The sequence below is a fragment of the Gobio gobio genome (assembly GCF_949357685.1).
Source record: "Gobio gobio genome assembly, chromosome: 2".
Classification (NCBI taxonomy): domain Eukaryota; kingdom Metazoa; phylum Chordata; class Actinopteri; order Cypriniformes; family Gobionidae; genus Gobio; species Gobio gobio.
In genome coordinates this window covers 27,111,194-27,133,063 of record NC_137098.1, presented here as the reverse complement: position 1 = coordinate 27,133,063, position 21,870 = coordinate 27,111,194, and the positions used below count along the sequence as shown (strand labels likewise).

General features: G+C 37.7%; 1 protein-coding gene across 1 annotated transcript in view; it reads right to left on the bottom strand.

Moving 5' to 3' along the window:
- Positions 1-21,870, bottom strand: part of slc8a4b (solute carrier family 8 member 4b) — a 96,561-nt gene that overhangs the window by 64,322 nt on the left and 10,369 nt on the right. The window contains exon 2 of the mRNA XM_079811110.1: positions 2,742-2,811. The gene's annotated coding sequence lies outside the window, so the exon portion shown is untranslated. The remainder of the gene's footprint in view (positions 1-2,741; positions 2,812-21,870) is intronic.

Here is a 21,870-nt window from a genome sequence, read left to right as displayed (position 1 = left end):
TATTCAGCAAGAACACATTAAATTGATCAAATAAATGCAGCCTCACTCTAAAAAAAAAAGGTGCTATATGGCAATAAAAGTGGTTCTTGGCTCGTAATCATATAGCGGAACCTTTTTAAGTGCTGTATATCTTGGTGTTTCAGAGGTTCTTCACCGATTCTTCACCAGTTCTTTGGCTGAGGTGCTATATAGCACCGCTGCCATATACAGAACATGTTAAGATATGGTGCTATATAGCATCAAAAGTGGTTCCATATGATTACGACCAAGAACCACTTTTAGGGAGTTTTTAACGTAAGGGAGTTCTTTTTTTTTTTTCAAAAACATTAAAGAATATTACTGACCTAAAGCTTTTGAACAGTAGTGTATCTTTGAAAATTTATCTGCATTATTATTTTAGGTAAAAACACATGCTTGTTTAAAACTTGAACCCTGGTCCTCTTTTATTCTAAACTCTACCACAGTCCCCATCAAACATTTGAATAAAGAACAACTGTAGTTAAAAGTGTTGTTTTCCTTTGCACATCTCAAGGGCCTCATTTAAAAAACATGCATACGCACAGATTTGAACTTGGAGTGTGTGTACAGTAAAATTCACTGCACCCTTCATATTTATAATAACGGCTTTTGACGTGGAAAAGTGCTTAGCTCCATGTCAGTGTCTAAGCAGGCATACACGCATTTCCTTGTGGCAGAGAGTTGGAGTATGCCAGGTATTTGTAAATCTAAGCAATTCTTGCCACTCGCCATTCTCAAGTAAAGGATTTGGATGTTGACTAGTGTTAATAACAATGTTAATAACATTATTCAGGAAGTGATTACAAGGCATACACTAAAAAAAAAGGTGCAATATGGCACAAAGGGGTTCTTGGTCGTAATCATAGGGGAACCACTTTTAGTGCTATATAGCACCATATCTTAACATGTTCTTTATATGATAGCGGTGCTATATAGCACCTTAGTCAGCGGTGCTATATAGCACCTCAGCCAATGAACTGGTGAAGAACCGATGAACTGCCGAAGAACCACTGAAGCACCAAGATTGGTGCTATACAGCACTTAAAGGTTCCCCTATGATCACGAGCCAAGAACCACTTTTAGTGCCATATAGCACCTTTTTTTTTTTAGAGTGTAGATCTGTAACCATTCAGCAGCGCACAATTTCTAGATCTTTTGGGATTGAAAGATATCACATATGGGAAAGAAGCGTGTACACGTTTTTGTTTTTTTTGTGCGTTCCATATGCACATTTGAGAAATGATGGTAAGATTAAATGTAGGACAGTTTCTTCGCAACATTTTATAAATGAGGCCCGAGATGTCATCTAGGGCAAATGAGCCAGGACTGTCACTGGTGCACCTTCAAAAAACATGACAGCTCTCAGTGTGATATATTCATATTTGTTGGCATTAGTGTCAGCCAGACAGTTCTAAAGTTAAATAATTTTTACTTGGTGTTCATCGTTTTGTCATTTTATCTTTTTTTTATAACTTGAAATTTGTTATGCAGCGTCTCTTCAGAGTGATGCTCAAATTCACATTCTCAGGAGCAGTTGTTTCAAATCAGCTATTTGAAACAACTGTCAAATGTTAGATTTTTTATTCATCTAGTTCATTGTTCTCGAAAATGTTTTACAGAGGCTCACTATTACTGACTGTGATCCCTGCTGACTTCTGAAGGCAAAACCAATGGGGCGGAGAGAAGTACATCCATAATAGGGATTTATGGGCAATGGAGACCAAATGTAACCACTGTGTAGCTCATAATATATCCCTCTAAAACTCAAGATAAAGGACTCAGACCATCAGTCTCACAGTCAGATGTGCAGCAGCAGGCTATTATATTTCATAATTAGCTAATTGCATGCTTGGCAGCTAATGATGATGGCCAGTGGATTTCTTGCGCAGGTGCCTTGGCCATGCATGTTAAATAGATGTAAATGCTTACTGGTAACTGTTGTGGGAAATGCTGCAACATAGGATTGGACAGGAGATAAATGTCTTCATGGTCATGACTTTCATTCTCACTATAAATGAGCGATCACAATATAAGCCTAAACTTTTAATGGAAGTGTGCATGTAATGTGCGCGTGTGTGTGTGTGTGTGGATGATTGTGTGGATGCACCTTTGTGTTCTACGCTGACGAGGCCCTCTAAGAACATGTCCACTCATGGATGAAAGCACCGCAGTGCATACTACACGCAAATACACAGAGGCAGAGAGGGAGATGAAGTGTGAAAAGGGCAACAGGAGAAGAAAGGTCGCTGTAGGACATAAGCATTGTAGAAAATTGAATTGACAGAAAGAGAACAAGACAGAACAGACAGATAATAAAATAAATAAATTAAATAGCATTGAAAAAAAGAGAGAAAGAGTGAATTGGTGCTGGGGTTGGTATCGGTGCTATCTAGTCCACTGTCAGGGGATCTGTGAACACTTTAAATTTGTATTTTATTTGATTAAACTTAATTTATTGTGTTTATCCAATTCATCCCAATTTTTGAGGAAATGTCAAAAAAGCCCATGCAAAAAAGAAACTAAATATAATGAGATTTTTTTTTTCAGTGTGGCTTATGTTACCAATGATAAAATATATGCAGTTATTGGCCAGCTTAAGTCCGAAAATAAATCAATTTTTCCGTATTTATTTGGATTTTTTCTGAGAACATATTTTAACAAGTAATTTAATTGAAATAAAAAATGTATGTTAAAGTGTCAGATGGTGTAATTGTGGCATCTACCTGTCAAGCCAATCTTTGATCCCTTGTATGAAACTGTTCCAGATTGGGCACCGTCTCCGGAACTGGCACCCTGACAGAGGAAAAAAAGGGAGTTTTTCTTTTATGGTGAACTGTAAACCTTGCTGTTTTGAAATCTTGTGATTTCCAGGAGGGATTTGTCCCAAATGTGTCCAATAATTTGTAGTTCTGTATTATTGTTTTCCCCTTATTTTCACATATTACATAAGTCTCGGAATAACTCAGCAGTGGATCGCAAACAAGTCTGCAGAAGGTAAATTATGTTCCCAGTCATTCAGATCCCAGTAGGGAACATATCAGTGGTCAGAGCAGCTCAAGTTCCCTGACCTCTACACAGACTGATCTTAGTAGATACAGTATACAGTAAATATATGCATGGTGACCTTCAGCAGCAGCTGAATCCTGGAGCCTGTTGGACAGGAACAGCAAGCTCAGAACCAGACAGCCCACTACTAACAAAACAAGCAGCTGGCCGCTCAGCAGGAGAGTGTACCGCCAGCGTGTGTGTGAGACAGAGTGTGTGTGCCCTTGAAATTGAAAACCAATAGTTATAATCAAAAGCCTCAGTTTAAACAGCACAGTCCATTCTATGTTCACATTTGCGAAGCTATGCATAATAGGAAAGCATAATTTGGATTTATAACCCTTCAGACATTTTTATCTTCTACACAAATTCCAGAACGACTCATTTCTAAATGGACTGAATAATTTTTTGTGGGGGCTAATAACATATTATTAATAGTCATTACAGGGGATCTAATCTCTGCCTTGATGTGCACTTTAGCTGTGAGTTTAGCTCCAACCTTGATCAAAATCACCTGCCTATAACTTTCTAGGCCTGTGTCCGAAAGCTTAGACAGCTGACTTGTTGCATTTGTGCATGAAGGTACCTCACGATTCCTGACAGACTTCTAAGGCAGCATAACAGTTTAATGATCTACAACAAAACAAAGAGCTTTGATGATAACTAAGCGAATATTCAATTACTACAATACTAATTTCTCTGTAGAAATGACATGTAAAAAAACATGACCACCAACCGCAACTTTCAGGCGCCATCTTTATTTTTTAGCTTAACTATCAAGAGAATTGTGGGATATCAAAGATCTATGCTGCCTTCAAAATCGATCAGATGAGGGTATCTCAGGAGACAGGATATGAAACTAACAGATTCGGATGTGCCTCAATGCCTCCCTACCTTGGAATGCAGCATCCGAAGGCAGCATTTTTAAGCTTTCAGACACAGCCTAGAAATTGTTAGGAATTGAGAATTATGATTTTGCTTATGATTTTGTCATGAAAATTTCATATTTCGGTCAAGCAGGATTAAAAACTGGATATTTATATACTGAATCATTGTATATAAAATATAGAGTGTCTCCCAGTTCAATAGCTTTAAACACATAGTTCTCACACAACAGTGTTAAATTGATTACATTGGGACCAGTCAACTACCTGCTACTGGTAAAACCTCATTATTCTTGTGGCTGTCTGCATCGTTCATGGCTGATAAGACAATTGATCTGTCCCAGTCTTGATTGTCCAGCTAACAACAGGTGCTAGAACAGCCCTGAAGGCATTTTACAATATTGATAAACAATTGTCCTTGTAAATTTCAACACACAGGATCACTAAGAGAGAAGTAAAGGATTTGTGAGTGGTGAGAATGACATTAGAATGGTCGTGTGAGGGAAGGTGTCCTTAAATTCACCAGGAGAGACAGGTTGAGAGATTAAGTCAGGAACTGAGGGTGGTGAGATGACACCAATAGATGAAAAAGTACACATTGTAAGAGAGTGAGTGCTAAAAAAACACTCTATAAAAAGACATGGGGTGTAAAAATGAAAGTGATGGAGAAAATAACATAGAATCAGAGTGAGAGAGAAGGTGCCAAGTTTAGGGGAGATAAAGCAGCCTCATCCCATTTTAATTTAGTCCTATTCAAAAAGCTCCAAAGCCTGATTTCTCATCAGATCCTCAGCCATCATTTCAGCTTCTAGATAATCTTTCTTGAAGCTTAGTAAGCTACTTTTTACATGTCTACTTACCAAATAAATAAATAAATGGACATTAAATATTCATTTGAATTGAAGCAATTTTATTATGAGATTTGATAAGAGACTGCAGAGTGACTTGAGAGGAGCCCGATCACACGAAAATGCATATAAATAATAAAAGTGTGCAATGTCTTGGAATGTATACCCCAAAATGAGTTTTGCCGTGCATATGGTACGCACTTTATGGCGTATTATACGCACAAACCCCCCACCCCCATCCTACCAAGAACGTGTCATACACGCCATAAAGTGCGTATCACATGCACGCGAAAAACTGCATACCATATGCACGCCAAAACTCATATTGGCATATACATTCCACGACATTGCACACTGGTACTATTGATATGCATTCTCACGTGATTGTGTTGCAAGAGAGACATGAAAATAAAGTTGGAAAATCAGTTGGCTGGGAAAATTAGTTAGTTAATTAATTAAAGATGCACTGATATTAAAATGCTCACTGATAATTATTCAAGTTAATAATTATTTTCATGTTATGGCCGATAAACCAATAAATGGCCAATATTACTATTTTGTCTAAATAAATTTAGGCATGGCAACATTGCATAGCCTGGATGCCAGCCGAACTTAGCCCCGTCCACAACATTTGAGGTCGGCAAGTTCGGTCTGGACTTGATCCGTTGTAGAGTAACCATGCTCGAACCAGAGCTGTTTGGACCAATCAAATTGTCAGGGCGGGCTTTATACAATGATCAACAGTAACGTAATCATTCACGTCACCAAAGAGTGCTTGGGTTGAATTTGTTTACTAAACGAAGAACTTGTTCATCTATGCATTCACCTTTACTATTTCTCTCAAAAATGATGATCGTGTTGGTAAGTACTCAGTGTATCCTTAAATTATTTTTACAACACCAGCAAAGATTGTTTACACTCATCTTCTTCTTCTACTTCTTCCAGCGTGTGTGCAGTTGAGTTCTGTTGACAACTATGCGTCGCTCTGATTGGTTGTAGGTCTATCCAATTGAGTGCAGATGCATATTTGCCCCATAATCACAGCCCAATGGAGCAGTATCAGACTCATATTCTGACTAGAATTGTCAGGGTTCTCTTCTGACAGTTCTCAGTCTTGTCTTTGTTTAATGTGTCTTTGTTTGTGATGTGCTTGTACACATGGCTCAGTCCTGGTTTGTGTTGGCCATGTGCTCCCCTGTTCTTGCCTTCTTGCTTCCAATTACCACACCCTCTTGTTTAGTCATTGTTTAATCTTCATTGTCTGAGTGTGCTCACCTGTTCCTTGTCTGAGTGTGCTCACCCTTTCCTCGTGTTCTCATGTTCTTCATGTTTTCTGCTTCCTTTATAATGTGTGCTCTCTCACTCATGTTTTGCCAGTTCGTTATTCATTTTTGCTGTTACAGTTTGTCTGCTAGTAGTAGTAGTAGTTTCTAGTTACTGCCAAGCATTTGTTTCTGCTATTTGCCTTGTCTTGTGTTTGTTGGGTGTCCTGTTTGTTCCAGTCCTGCCCTGCAAGCTGAGTATCTCTGGCTGCTAACTTTCTCTTCCAAGCAGCAAGACCGGTGCTATGCCTGATCGTGCCCTGTGAGTCTATCCACGTGTGCTGTGTGATCCTGTCTGACTCTCACTTCATCCATTGGCCTGGTGCTTCACTTCTACCACAGCACACCAGCCTGTTCACACCCTGGGCTGGGGTTTGGACCGTTATCACCTCCTCTTCCTCAAACTCTTCTCGCATCTATTGTTAACCCGTTAACACTCTTTCTGAATTTGAGTCCTCTCTCAGAGATCCTGACAAGAATCTGAGTATGATGACGTCAAGCTAAACATTGCAATATCCAGTATGAACAATTAAAGGGATAGTTCACCCAAAAATGAAAATTAGCCCATAATTTACTCACCCTCAAGTCATCCTAGGTGTATATGACATTCTTCCTTCAGACAAATAAAATCGGAGTTATATTACAAAAGTCCAGGCTAATCCAAGCTAGAGCCCGACCGGTATATCGGCGGGCCGATATTATCGGCCGATATTAGGCTTTTTCCAAACTATCGGTATCGGCATTTATGATGGCCGATAAATGAATATTTTTTTAAAAATAAAAAAACCGGACGAAACGCCTCTCAAACACATTGAGTGTTGGCGTTTCATAGTTTGTCCACCAGAGGGCACTCTACAACGTGCCGGCTGGCAACACCACCAGCTGATCCAGCAGAGTCATGCTGAGCTTCAGCGCTCTGAGCGCTGCATTCACAACACAGATCATCCGCGAAATGCATGTAAGTTGGCAACGAGACATACATTGCTTGAATTGAATAACAGTTAAAAGAACATCCCCATCAGTTCTCTTAACTCAAATAACATGACACAATTTGTAACTGCCAAGTCCAGTTTTGCTGTTACATGTAAGCCAAGAGAGCTGGTAATTACGCTAGGTTACAGTTGACTGACTTATTTTACCTCGGACAATGTGACTGAATAAAATGTATTTCTTTAATAGTCTGACAGTTTGACAGCATGAGACGTATCATCTCTCCCCTGCCCGTTATTTTGAAAAAGTATACATATTTCTAAATTATAACTTATCATAGACGCTAACCACAAAGCTAGCTAATGCCATGGCTATCAGTGGGAGACCGCTAACATTAATGCGCCTTGGAAATCACAACAAACTTATTCTGCCTAAATAAAGTAATGATTACTGTATTTATAACTAGTATATTTGTAGTTCCAGTCTCTGCATTGTAAATCGTAAGTTAGGCTCGTGAAGAGTGAACGAAAGTGCGTGACTTCGTTCAGACGCCGCATTAACGAGTCAAATAATGGATTACACGAGTCATCATCAGTAACGTTAGTAGATTTTAGAAGGCAGGCAGCAAATGATGATTGAAAATGGTTTGTGGTAGCTTGATGGATAGAATTAAAAGTGCATGTAAAGGGATAAGCAAGTTGACATTGTAATTATAAGGTGGCTCATTTTTATACTGTATATAGTTTATGTTTTGCTGTTGTTGTTATTTATCAGAACTTCTAGAACTTAACTGAATATTTTTTTTCCAGTCTTGCTAAAAGTTATATTTATAAAGCTTACCACATCTATTAATACTGGTAACTTTGATTTTTTGTTTTTGTTAGCCTATTGTGTTTTCGTCCAAACGACTTTAAGTTTCATATCTTAAGTTTGTATTTTTATACATTTTATTTATCAGAACTTTAATATATTTTATGTTCCTCTGTTCTGTTGTAACAATAAAACAAACAAGTTTATTTTTAAACTGCATTATCATATTATTTTAGAGAGGCTGAGGGATCATGAATAACTACAAATAACTGATGTATAAGGGAAATCTGTTTGTGTTTTTTTACGCGTTTCTGTTATTTTATTTTTTTATTTTTTATATATATCGGCTGATATATCGGAATATCGGATTTTTAAGTGACCAAATATTTGTATCGGTATCGGCCTTAAAAATCCTTTATCGGTCGGGCTCTAATCCAAGCATTAGAATTGGATTTATAGTTGCTCTGTTTTTGAAGTTCATAAAAAGTGCATCTGTCCTTCAAATAATGTGCTCCACGCGGCTCCGGTGTGTTAATAAAGGTCTTCTGAAGCGAATTGACGCGTTTGTGTAAGAAAAATATCCATATTTAAAACTTTATCAAGTAAACTTTCGGCCGACCGCCTTCTGTGGAAAAGTGTTGAATGTTGAAAGTGAAACTCAAGATGCGTACGTGACGTCATGACGAGGCTACCTGGTCGTGTTAGTCTTTCGATGGGCAGGGTAACTTTCAACAATTTTTCCATATATTGAACAGGGAAGGCGGTCGGCCGAAAGTTCTAAAGTTTTAAATATGGATATTTTTCGTACACAAACGCATCGATTCGCTTCAGAAGGCCTTTATTAACACCCCAGAGCCACGTAGAGCACGTTATTTGATGGGCAGATGCACTTTTTATGGACTTCAAAAACAGAGCAGCTATACATTTTGTAATATAACTCCGTCTTTTATTCGTCTGAAAGAAGAATGTCATATACACCTTGGATGACTTGAGGGTGAGTAAATTAGGGGCTAATTTTCATTTTGGGGTGAACTATCCCTTTAATATCATTTTCGAGATTTGTAAAGATTACATTTTACAGTGTTATTAGTGTTTTTAAAGATTCATTTTAAGTGAGCTTTGATGGCAAATTGTAATAGCCTGACAAGCCAGACCCACATCAAGATGTTGGGTCTGCGAACTCACCATTGGCAGGGCTCAATACGAGGGGCGGGATAAACGGTTGTCTTTCAAATTCCCTCTGCACGCAATAGGATTGCGCTACAACCAACCAGAGCAACGAAGAAGGTGAAGCGGAGCTAGTTGATAGATTAAACTTTTGCCGTATCTGGTCGGCAAAACTCTGAACACATCATCTTTTCTTAAGGATGACTTCAGTGCTGTTCTTTGTTCTTTCCTCAAAGAAAAGCTTAACTCCAAGTCTTATATGGAGTTGGGGAGATTGTTCCACCAGCAAGGAACAGAGAACGAAAATGTTCTGGAAAGGGATTTTATGCCTCTCTGTGATGGTACCATGAGCCGTTGCTCTTTAGCTGAGTGAAGGCTTCTGCCGGGGGTGTAGACTCGTACGAGCGAGTCAAAGTATGCGGGTGCTGAGCTTGTGGTGGATCTGTAAGCAAGCATCAATGCCTTGAACTTGATGCGAGCAGCGAGTTATAGCCAATGCAGAGAGATGAAGAGAGGTGTGACATGGGCCCTTTTGGGCTCGTTGAAGATAAGACTGAATAATTTGAAGCATCTTGATCGCACACGATGGAAGTCCAGCCAAAAGCGCAAGTCACAAGAGACCGCGTTAAAACTATCTTATGTCTCAAAGCACATAACATTAAAATAATAATGAACATAAACAACATAAAGAGCACTGAAAGTACCACCTGACAGCTGCAGATTCATTTCAGTGTTGATAATGTTGCCATTGAAATGCATAAATTAGAGTCACAAACTGCTCCGTGTATAACGTCACAGGTTTCCATCTAAAAATTACAATAGTTGTGGTGTGAACACAGCATAAGATAACAAGCTTATGCTATTCAAGGAAGGAACTAATGTGGCTGCGGTTCCCGGTTGTGGAGCTTGTGACTGACGTCAGTCTAACTCTGCATAGCATGAAACACGCTGATGACGTGATGTTGGGTGCGCGGAGGTATGAAGAGAACAAGAGAACGCGCTGTATGTCAATGTCCTGTCTGTGTGTCTCATGTCAGCTAATCGAGGGACACTCTGACACACACACACTCGATGCACACAGACTCGCGTCAGTCTCCTGCTCACATCGAGTTCTCTTTTGCTCTTGAACAAGTAAGGAATAATTGACTCCGGGCCGTTCAATTATTAGAATGATAATGCACACCCGAGGTGGTGATGCGGTCACGACGCGAAGCGAAGTGGCCGTTACACCTCGGGTGTGCATTATCATTCTAATAATTGAACGGCCCGGAGTCAATTATTCCGCTTATACTACGGTTACCACACCTCAAGACATCGATCCGATTATATATTTAATGGGATTCGTCCGGTTTTTGTACTTAAATCGCTATTGTGAGTAGGACTATTTCTTCCGCGTCTCATCCAACAGCTCTTTTGCTAGTTCCGAAACGTCATTTTAAAGCTGTTAACGAAGGCTTGAGCCGTTGATAGCATTCTACTGCAGTTATTAATAAAGTTATTAGAAAGAGAATGAGAGCGACAGAGAGAGAGAGAGAGAGAGAGAGAGAGAGAGAGAGAGAGAGAGAGAGAGAGAGAGAGAGAGAGAGAGAAAGAAAGAAAGAGCGCTTGTGTGAACTAGGCTCCCTCTGTGCGTCTCTTAACAGCGCTGTTATTAACTTACCTCGCTAGTGAAAAAATGTCACGTGTAGCCTTTAAGTTGCTCCACTATATAGGCGAACTGATCAAATCGTCAGGGCAGCGCTGACAGCTTTTTGTCACATACTCAAAAGTAATGAGACAGAAAAGCTTGCCTTTGTTGTTTTTCATCTGGACTGTCTAATATTGCTGCCGCCCAGTTGTTGAACGTTTTATAATCACTGTAAATATTAAGATTTACTTTAGGAAAATCTTCTGTCATATTGTTGTTTTTTAGTCCTGTAATTTCCGTTATTACAGTTAACTATGCGCAGTGATATGGAACTGTAATGCGGTCAAGAGAGCTGCCTGGAACTACGTTCGCTGTGCGTCTCCCAGAAAATAACTGCACACCTCAGAACGTTCATCAGCCAATCAGATTCAAGCATTCAACGGCCCCGTAGTATAAACAATAACAACAACACAGAGAATTTTGAGTATTCTCATATTAGGAGTCTTAAATTAGTTAAATAATGGCTTAAATGAACTAAAAGAGTTGTGAGGAAATGAGATGCGCATGACAGCGCGTCAGATCTGCGTCATGTTCGTCAGCGGCTGTTCTTAAAGTGACAGCAGCACTGATGATGCCTGTCATTAATGTTCATCAAAGAACAACGGGAACAGAGAAAATTGTAGCTTTAATGATGATTCATCTATATTTCATTTATTATTTATGCAGTTAAGAAAGGTGTTTGATAACTATTACATTTCTGTATACGTATGTCTAACAGGGAAGGCCATGGGTAAATATAACATTTATTATTTTGGGTTTATGTAAATATTGTTTTAAGTTCACTTCAATTAAAAGTTGTTTTTTTTAAAGCCTAATAAATGTTGAAATTGGGAGCTTTCAGTTATACTGTAATGTAACGTCATTAATGTTTCATAGAGACATTAGAATCAGTGATACTGGCCTTCATTCATAAAAAGATGCCATTACAACACATATTTAAAATATGCTGTCTTTAAATAGTTTATTCATTCATTTGGAGAGTAACTGAAATTATTACAATATCAAAATATTAAAAACTTAAAATATTAAAAACTTGCGATTAATCGTGATTAATTACAGAAAAAAATTTGATTAATTAGTTAAAAAAAAATAAAAAAAAACGATTCCCAGCACTAATAAATATATGAAGACCTCTTAACTTAGTGATTGCTTTCATGATGTGAAAACACTGTCAACCAGCATAACAAAAAAATTGCCTACCCTAAAATCGTTACTAATGACTGATAATGACATGGTACCAATAATATGCATCCATTAATTATACAGTTTGGTGTTATAAATACTTGACTACAGAATGTCACAATTAACCAATCAGAATAAAGTGTTCCAGAGGACAGTGAGATAATATCCAGTAACTCTGGACTGTATTCACAGCATCTCACTCTGAACAGCAGTAATTCAGCAGGCCTCTGACTGATGAAGCGTACAGGCCACATTCCCGTGTCTTGGCTCATAGGAGATCACTGATGGCCAAACTTCCGCACGGATACGAGCTCATCAATTAGAAACTGGAGGGGAACTGACAGCTCTGAGATGCCAGAAGTTTACAGCCTTTGCTGTTTTCCCTGATTAATATGCTATGAAAAGGTAAAGGTTATGGCTTCACATTGCCCTTCAAATAAGTGAACACACTATTACTCTCTCTCTCAGTCTGTCCCAAAGCACTGCTCCCCCATCCGCATCTCAGTTTTTCTGTGCATGAACAGAAAGGGCAGGGTATTGAAAATGAAATGACTGGCTCAGTGACCTAACTCTGTAAATCAATCCCACAACAGCAATCACAAAACAAGGCGTAACGTCATCCTCTCATTCAATCATTAAATTAATACTAATCCCACTGACATTTTGAATCGCTCCAGGGAGAGCTAAAGGAGACAAGCTGTTACTCTGTTTTCACATGAGAATCTCTGCCTTCGATTCAATGATCATGTCAGCACTTCAATGGACACTCAACATTTGATTGACTTGAGCTTCATTAGACAGGATTCACCAAAACATACCATAATGCTCTTCAACCTAATGTCATTTTTAACAGCCGACAGGCAAAGAAATATTTGATCAATATCACATCGTATTCTTAGATATTTTGGCTGGCTGACAATGTATACGATTTATTCTACTGCATAAAAGAAAGTAAGCTGGACCACTGTACTCAAATGTATAGAACCTGATATAACTTAAGGTCTGATATAACTTTTCTGGACTAATGTTGCCCTTCATATGTCCCATCCTTCTAAAAAAAAAGGGAACAGACCCTACACATAAGGATAAAATGTGCTACTCCTAACTAAATAGACTGAATATCCCAGGAACCTTCTGAGAAGGGCTGAGAACCTTCTGATAAAAAAAAATAAAATAAATAATAACTTTTAAATTGGTTAGATGAATATCTCCCATCTTTACAAATGGATTACAGTTGCAGTGTTAAATTAATCTGACTAGAGGAAAAATATGTTTTCAATAACTGCTAAAATGTATTTGACTATATTTAATATTATCCTTGGCAGTTATTACCTACACTGCTGGCATCATGACTTTTGAATAACTCTCTTTAAGACTCAAATCAATATTTCATGTCCATTTACACTTCCGTTCAAAAATTTAGGGTTGATCATTTTTGGTTGCACTTTATTTTACAGTACGTGCACTTATGTACCCTAAAAAATAACTGGTTAATTTAATGTAACTACATGGGTTAAAGTTAGGTTTAGGGGTAGGTTCAGGGTTAGTCCCTAGTGATTGTAAATACTATAATTAGTTTACTATAATAAGTAAACAGGGCTGTAAAATAAAGTGCTATCAATTTTTGGTAACACTTTATTTTACAGTGTCCATGTTATGTTACATGTACTTACCATAATGACAATAATTATGCATAATTACATGCAACTAACCCTCAACCAAACCCTAATCCTACCACAACCCTATAGTTAGTACATGTAGTTAATTAATATTACTCAGTACTTAAATATATAATTACACTGTAACAAATGACACCTTAAAATAAAGTGTAACCCAATGTTTTTGAAGGAATCCTCTTATGCTCACCAAGGCTGCATTTATTTAATCAAAAAATGAAGTAAAAACAATAATATTGAGAAACATTACAATATAAAATAACTATTTTCTATTTTCATGTATTTATTCCTGTGTTGACATGGATCCTTCAGTGTCACATGTTACTTCAGAAATCCTTCTAATATACTGATTTAGTGCTCAAGAAACATTTCTAATTTTATCAATGCAATGCAAAATAGTTGCTGCTCAATATGTTTCTGGAAATTGTGATACATTTTTTACAAGGGACTGAATATACAATTTAAAAGAACAGCATGTTGTAACAATGAAAAATAGTTTACAGTCACTTTTGATTAATTAATGCATCCTTGCTGAATAAAAAGAAAATAAAACTCACTGGCACTTTGAATGGTAATGTATACAATTATTTGGTGTGTAGCTTCGTGTCATGATCACACTGATGTTTATTTTATGATTATTCCCGGATGACTATATCATTCTTTCCACCATGTGCAATGAATCTCTCAGCTGACCAAATGAGATTACACAGGACTGCAGCTTCTTGTCCCCCAATAAATTAATTATGCACTCTTCCATTTCACCACATACACACACACACACACACACACACACACACACACACATATCTGAACAAACTTAGACATAAACTCACACTCATATAGGCTGCCAGCCAAAAAGAAAGCAAAACAATACTCTGCCAGATGTAAACACACAGAGGGCACATCCAGCAAGCTGCATCTGTTCAGAACGGCATCTAAGGTAACAGATGACACCTTAACACCCAAGACTAACACCGTACAAAAGTAAAATCCAAGTATGCTGATATACAGGGAAGGGATCTAATTACTGAAACTAAATAATTAAACCTCACTGCTTCTAATTAACGACTTGTTTCAACACAACCACAGAACAACGGAACGGAACAGAACGCAATGCAACAATGGAAGGATGAGGGAGAAGTGAAATAGAGAGGAAGAAACAAAGGGAAGACAGAAAAAGACAAAAATACATGGCTGATATTGCTGATAAAAAGAACTCACTGATGAAAAGAAATGAGCCCTGCTGTGAAGAAAACAATGAATCTCTCAAGAGATTTTCTGGCCAATGTTATACACGCGCATGCAGCGCATAAAAAGATAAAACCAATGATGAATGTTGCTTGCAATGGTGACATTCTCTGTGAAAATATTAAGCTCGCTTGAAAAAAATACTAGTGCATTAGTTCACTTACAATTCATCTGTCTCTTTTAGTACCTGGTTTTAATAAAATTAAAAACAATCACAATGTGCAAAGTGATGGACAGAAAAATCGAGAGGAATAGAAAATGAAGGGAAGGGAATAGAGTGGCTTCCTCTCTGAAAATAGTAATTGCACATGCTGATTGTGCTACTGGTGGTGGTGATGTAAAAGCAGCATGCAGCGCTAACTGCCACTTTGGATAATGCTAATTCTTGCATTTGGGGCTGAAAATCTCCCATCTGTCAGACACACATGGACATGGCTAGTGTTAATAGTTAACTAACCCTGATAGCACACATATGGTGTATGTCATGTTTGTCAGGGAGTCCTCCACATGTTTATCTCTGAACTTAGTTGACTGATATTAAAATTATGTGTGAGTAATGTTATTAATGCACTTTCTTTTATATTAGCTTAAATATGCAGAGACAACTTGTGTAGTCAGTTGCACTATGACTCATCCAAAATGTAAACACTGACTCAGAAAAAGTCTAAGACCTCAGCAACATTGGCTAAACCAATAGCATGAGTTTGGTGGTGGATCAGAATCAGAATAACAATGAGAATGTAATGTATTGCCAAGGATGCTTACACTCAGAAGGAATTGTCTTGGTGACATCAGCTTCTATCTGTTTGCCCATAGTCTGATGGCTGGTCTGACTCTGAAAACGAGGTGTGTTCAGGCGCATTATTGGTGCGTTGCCATTTTGAGGCAACTGAAAACAACTGCGCCATTGACCAACATAAACCTGGTCTAAAGTCAATGCCGCAGTACTTTTTGTGTTATTTAATGGCCGCGTTATTAATATGCACCTATAGGTGGGTACACAACGCGCGTATACTCTGCTTATTACACACACAGGGACATGCAGCAGCCCATAAACATTTTTAAATAATAAAAATAAAAGGAAATTCCTCTCTGGAGAAGCGTTCAGTCTTTCCACTTTCAAATTTTGCCATGTAAATAGCGAATCCACCATGGTGCGAGTGCAACTGGCTTTTAAATGGAATGGGAGATGAGACTCTGATTGGTTTATTGCACATTACGCCCCAAAACACACCCATGACTCATTAAGAGACTATGTACAATCCTTTTGGACCATGCGCCTGGTGTGCCAATCATTTTTTCCGTCATTAAACTAGCAAAAGTGGATTCGGACACACCCCAAGTGCACCTAAACCATGCGCCTCAGATAGTTAAAATAGGGCCCTAGAGCTCTACTACTGTATGCTGTAAACACAAGATTAAATGGCAAGGTTGCTTCAGCAAATGCATTTGTATCTTACATTTGCTTTTGCTTACAATACTGGTTAGGTATAGGGTAAGGTTTGGTGACACAAAATGTGCAACATCTAATTTAATAAAATACTGTCACAGTCATATTCATTGGTTTCAGAGAAAATTCAATGTATTTTTAGCATTACTCACGAGACATTTCACTTTGAAACTGATGGGAAACGTGAAAAAGAAAATCAACAAAATATACAGCAGCACGTTTTTGTCATTAAACTTGGCTGGCTTTAAAATATACGGATGTACATTCCTGGTAAAAACTATATATTGATCTCCACATCAAAACTTATTTTAGATTTAGGATGTGTGTGCTTTCAAATATTTAGCACAACAATAAAAGTTTGAATAAAAAAAATTGCGTCTGTGTGCTTTAATTTGCATAGTGTCAGTAGATCACGCGCAGAACTTTCCACTCCCATCGCCATTTTTATGGAATTGCGCTCTCACTCTAATTTGCCCTGTTAAGTATATCTGGCCCCAGATGTTTATCCTGAAAACGTATGTGTGCTATGCGGGTACAGTGTACATTATAAACTGTATCCCATCGCCATTTTTATGGAATTGCGCTCTCATGCTAATTTGCCCTGTTAAGTATATCTGGCCCCAGATGTTTATCCTGAAAACGTATGTGTACTATGCGGGTACAGTGTACATTATAAATGGGCCATAATTCCATACTCTAAACATATTGTTTAGATTCCTTCCAAAAATGTAAACAGGAAATCTACAAATGAAATCTAAAAATACTCATGAGCTCAATCAGAATCCAGCAGAGAAAGAGATGTCAAATCTGTGTCACTTTAGATTTTAAAACTTCTCCACGGAAACGAGTCGTCTCTGTTCCTTAAAACCCCTCAGAGCTCTCAGAAGGCTTTCAAATTCTGTGAGTAAAAGCTCTGGAACTACCGTCACTGTTGGATGGTTCCCGTAGCACTGAGGAAGAGCAGAACTGTGCCATGCTGAGCGTCATCAGCCAAATAGACAGCGTGACATTAGCAGACAGTAGGAGGGTATACTTCACTCACACACATACACACACAGTTTGCAAAGTGGCATCTAACCATGAGCAATTTACATCCCTGCAGCCCCAAATGGTTGTCTGCATGCTGAGTTCCATGCTCAGAGTCACAGCTTGCTACTGTCAAACAAAAATGTCCTCAAGTGGACAGTGGCTACAAGTGCAGAACCCATAACATCACCTGACTTCACATTTTGGTCTTCCACACCTCCCTTATATATTTTTCTGCTTCCTCCCGTTTGATATTTCTTACACTTAATCTCTGCATCCCCTCAGAGTTTTACAAACTAATATTTTTTCTGTCGTTTAACATCTGGGCTCACAGTGGCAAAGGTCTGTGAACATCATGTTTCATTAAGATAAATACAAGGATGCAAGAAAACATCTGGAGGTGTGGCAGACAGCATCTGGCAGAGTAGAAATGCTGTAAAATGAGTATATGGCAAAATAAACTGAAGAGGTTATCTGAAATGTCAATTGAAACACCATAAAGTGGTGTCATTTATTTTAAATAAACAGAGAACAAACACATATTGTACTAGGACAAAACAAACATTTTCAGGTTATCTAATATTAGTGAATCATGTTCACTAGGAAACTCATTCATTAAAAATCACCTTGACACCAGCTGGTTAAAAGTCCTTGCAAAGATGGCTCTAGAAAAAGAAAAACTCTAGCACTATTTGTTTGCAATCATTTGGCTTGATATTTTGTGTGTAATGCAATCACGGTTTGAAATTAACTATGTATGTGAAATTAAAATGCCAGTGAAAGTCAACTGTGGAGGGTAATAGGGTTGAAGTATTCAAGAACGGCCTTGGTCTTGTCTTGGTCTCGACCACATTTGTACTCTGTCTTGTCTCGGCCTCAGACTTAGAGGACTCAGGATTATGTTTCAAGATCGGTCAAGACCACAACTGCTGGGATATTACTAATTGCTTCAGATGCAATCAATAACTTATTTCTTTTTTCTTTTCTTTTTTTTATTGTGCCGGTTCAGAAATTAATGAGGGAATGTGTCAAAAATGTCACTAAAATTAATACAAATGCTCACAAAAATCAAGATATTGTTGCAAAAACACACTTATATGAAATCTGGATTTTTATATTTTAAAAGTGATATAAGTAAGCAAAATCATAAGAGCAAGAGAGACGTTTCCACAAATTTGAGCATGACTGCAAACATGATATTGCTTTTATACAAACATTCAATAATTAAAAAAAAACATTATTTATGCATTTGTAATTGACCAATGGAGATGCATCTTCAGTAGGCTACCACCTCTGCAGTGCAAAGATGAATTTTGTTATTTGATTGGTAACAGCTCTATATAAATGTCTTATTCTAATTATTGATTAAAAATAAGTAATTTCTCAGGCGATACTGTGGATCTTTATGAATTTAAGGAGTGCTGGTCTGGTCTTGGTCTTGACTCGGTCTCACCCTGCCTTGGTCTTGGTCTTGTCTTGGTCTCAAACCCTCAAAGTCTTGGTCTGGTCTTGGTCTCAACACGCATTGGTCATGGTCTCGACTTGGTCTCGGATTAGGTGGTCTTGACTACAACACTAGTAGGTTATGACTATGTTTTATTACTTTGCATGCCATCACTATCAGAACCTCCGAAATTAGCAAAACACCACATAACACTATGGTACACTGGCAAAGAGAAGAGACCACTTTTTCATATCCAAGACTTCAGCACGTCACTATACAGACACCAAGATTTCCTTTAGCATCTTTACTCTGACGCTGCTAGTTAACCAATTGTTAAGAAACATTTGCCGTCCATCAGGGGATTTTCCACTAAGGAGGCAAAAAAATTGGACGAGAAGAAAAGTAACACTGTCCAACAGCGACACCAGCAGGTAAAGTTACAGCAGGAGGCCACATCTCTCTTGCCTCCCCTGAGCCCATTGAGTTTTAATGGACCCCCTAAAGCGAGTGGTGGGTTCGGTGGGGGTAGATGGGAATGAATGGGGGAAAGTCACGTGAAAGCTATGCACCATGATCGGATATGATTGCCGATAAATCCCGCCTCTTGTTTTTGTGCATGTTCCGCTTTTGCGCATCAGTCTGAATAATGGGAAGACTATTAAAAAGTAAACAACTCACCCACTTAGATATCGCCACTTTACGTCAAATCAAAAACAAACTTGAAAAGGCCTGAAAACATGATGACTGTGGGGGGTACATCTTCGCATCTGTGACCAATATTTACTGAGCTTGATTACTGATGATCAGTTCACAAATAAAATATATTGTTTAAATTATTACTGACTTTAGTTATTGTTTTGGAATAAATGTGAAAATGCTTAAAAAACAACAAATTGATGAGATTTATACTGGGTTTTAATAAAAGAACATTTATAAAAGAACAATTATTACAATCTTTTAAGATTGAAAATTAGTCTGGGGAGTCTGCTCTGTATTTTCTACTGCACAAGAGGCGTGATCAACTGGCATAGTTCAAATGACTCTGTAAGCAATTGGATAGTCCTTCAACCAATCAGACCAACGATCTGGGTGACGTACTTTGCAGAGCGGTCTGTAGTAAGACAAACACATCCTTCTTTTGTAGGAATTGTTCCAGGGCAAGTTTCTGTTCTGTTTTAAAAGAAAACTTGCCTTTGAAATCTTTTAAAATCTTTGCCATCGCTTCTCTATTAAACCCGCCAATAGTGTTTCAGGTGGATAAGCCAGTTTTTGATTAGTCCCCGCAGATTTGTAACGGAAGCAGGATAGAAAAATGTACAGGTTTCCAGCCTGAGCTGCAGGGCGAAATCAGATCGGGCTGGGTTAACCCAGTCTAGGAAAAAGTGACATTTAGGTCACATTTATATTTAATTTATGTGAAATTAAGCGTACATTTGATTTATTAAAAAACATTGTGAGGACTTTGCCTCTTCATTTCATAACACCACTGGAAGCCACTGCCGTCCAAATACTGACATTAAGGGCATGTGAATTTTATCGTCATGAAAATAATTATATGGGGTATAATTCTATCATTATGACATCAGAGGCCTTCTATTTGAGAACAGGTTTTAATGCGTCATTGGAGGAGAGGCTTCAATTTGCTGTGTTCACTGACTTCTCTGAGGAAGAATCTGATGATTTTATGAACTGACACCCTGTCCGCTAATCTTCTGCATACTTTCCATTAAACATTCATTTTAAAGTGAGCTATATTTGGAGTGTATAAGTAAATAAGTGCTGTTTTATCAGAGAAGTAACAGAATTGTATGACAGGCGAAGTCAGTTTGTTGCACAACTCTTTCATTTTTATGTTATCCGCAAACAATTATTGACTGTCATAAAATGGAAAGCTATTCAATAATTCATAATCAGATTTTATATTAAATATATTGAAATCTATGTGATTTTGATAATGCATTTATTTCTGATATTTCTGTTTTGGATAGAAGAAGTTCTGAATGATTTAGTAGCCATATTGGCTGGTGAGTGAAAAGGTTCATTTCAAACCGTGAATTTAATGACATTTATACATTATTAAGTGTCCAAATTCTCATTTGGGGCCACTGCATGCACCTCTACAGTCTCAGTGGTCTGTGTTGCTGTTTAAGGGTTGTCCGAGAGATGTAGGTCCCCAATTCAAAAGATTTTTTCTCTCCAGAGTGTCTGAGAGTGGTATCTAACATTAAGAGCCTCTGGGAGAAATCTGACCTAAAAAAAAGCCTTCCTTTCGTTTTTTCTCTTTCACATCCTCATACATTTCTTCCTCACGCCTCTAATTCTCACTCTTTTGTGCTTCTCTCATGTTCTCTCCATCTTCATGCAGATGTTGCGCATCACTTTTTTAAAATCAGCTGACATGTAAGAGCGAGAGACTGTCTCCCCTCATCAGATAATCAGAGATCATCTCTCACTTTAGCATTCACCCCTCCTTCATCAATCACCTCCTCGGCCCTACCCTTCCACATGACATCAATGATCTAAAGAAATGAACCGCCAATTTTATTATCGATTTGATTATAAATACTTTTTTGTATTTGACTATTGATACTTCTTATGATTTACATTGAATACCATTTCAGATGTTCCTATGAGTGGATAAGCAATACAACATTGGACCTCACTGACTTTCACAGTATATGGACAACTTTTAACAGGCTATTAAAAAAATAATAATAATCTTCTTTTGTGTTCAACAGAAGAAAGAAAATAATTTGGAATAACGAGGATACGTTTGTTTTGTGTTTGAACATTTTCCAGATCTATTGCTACAACTGAATTCTGTCTGACATTTTTAAAAACATCTTCAAAAAAACTTTTGCTCAGGAAGTTGCAATAACCACCATGAGGGTGAGTAATTTCATTCTTGAGTGAACTATCCCTATTGAAAAAAACCTATACCAAAATGTATTTAAAATACATTTATTTCATACTAAGTATACTACAAAACTATTAACATATTTACTGACATATTGCTTGAGACTTGTATATTATAATTAACATTTATTTGGAGTACTTCTTTATTGCACAGTGCACATTTCTTAATATTAAGCCTAAAATGTGTTTTAGTATTACTATTAGTATAGTATGATCT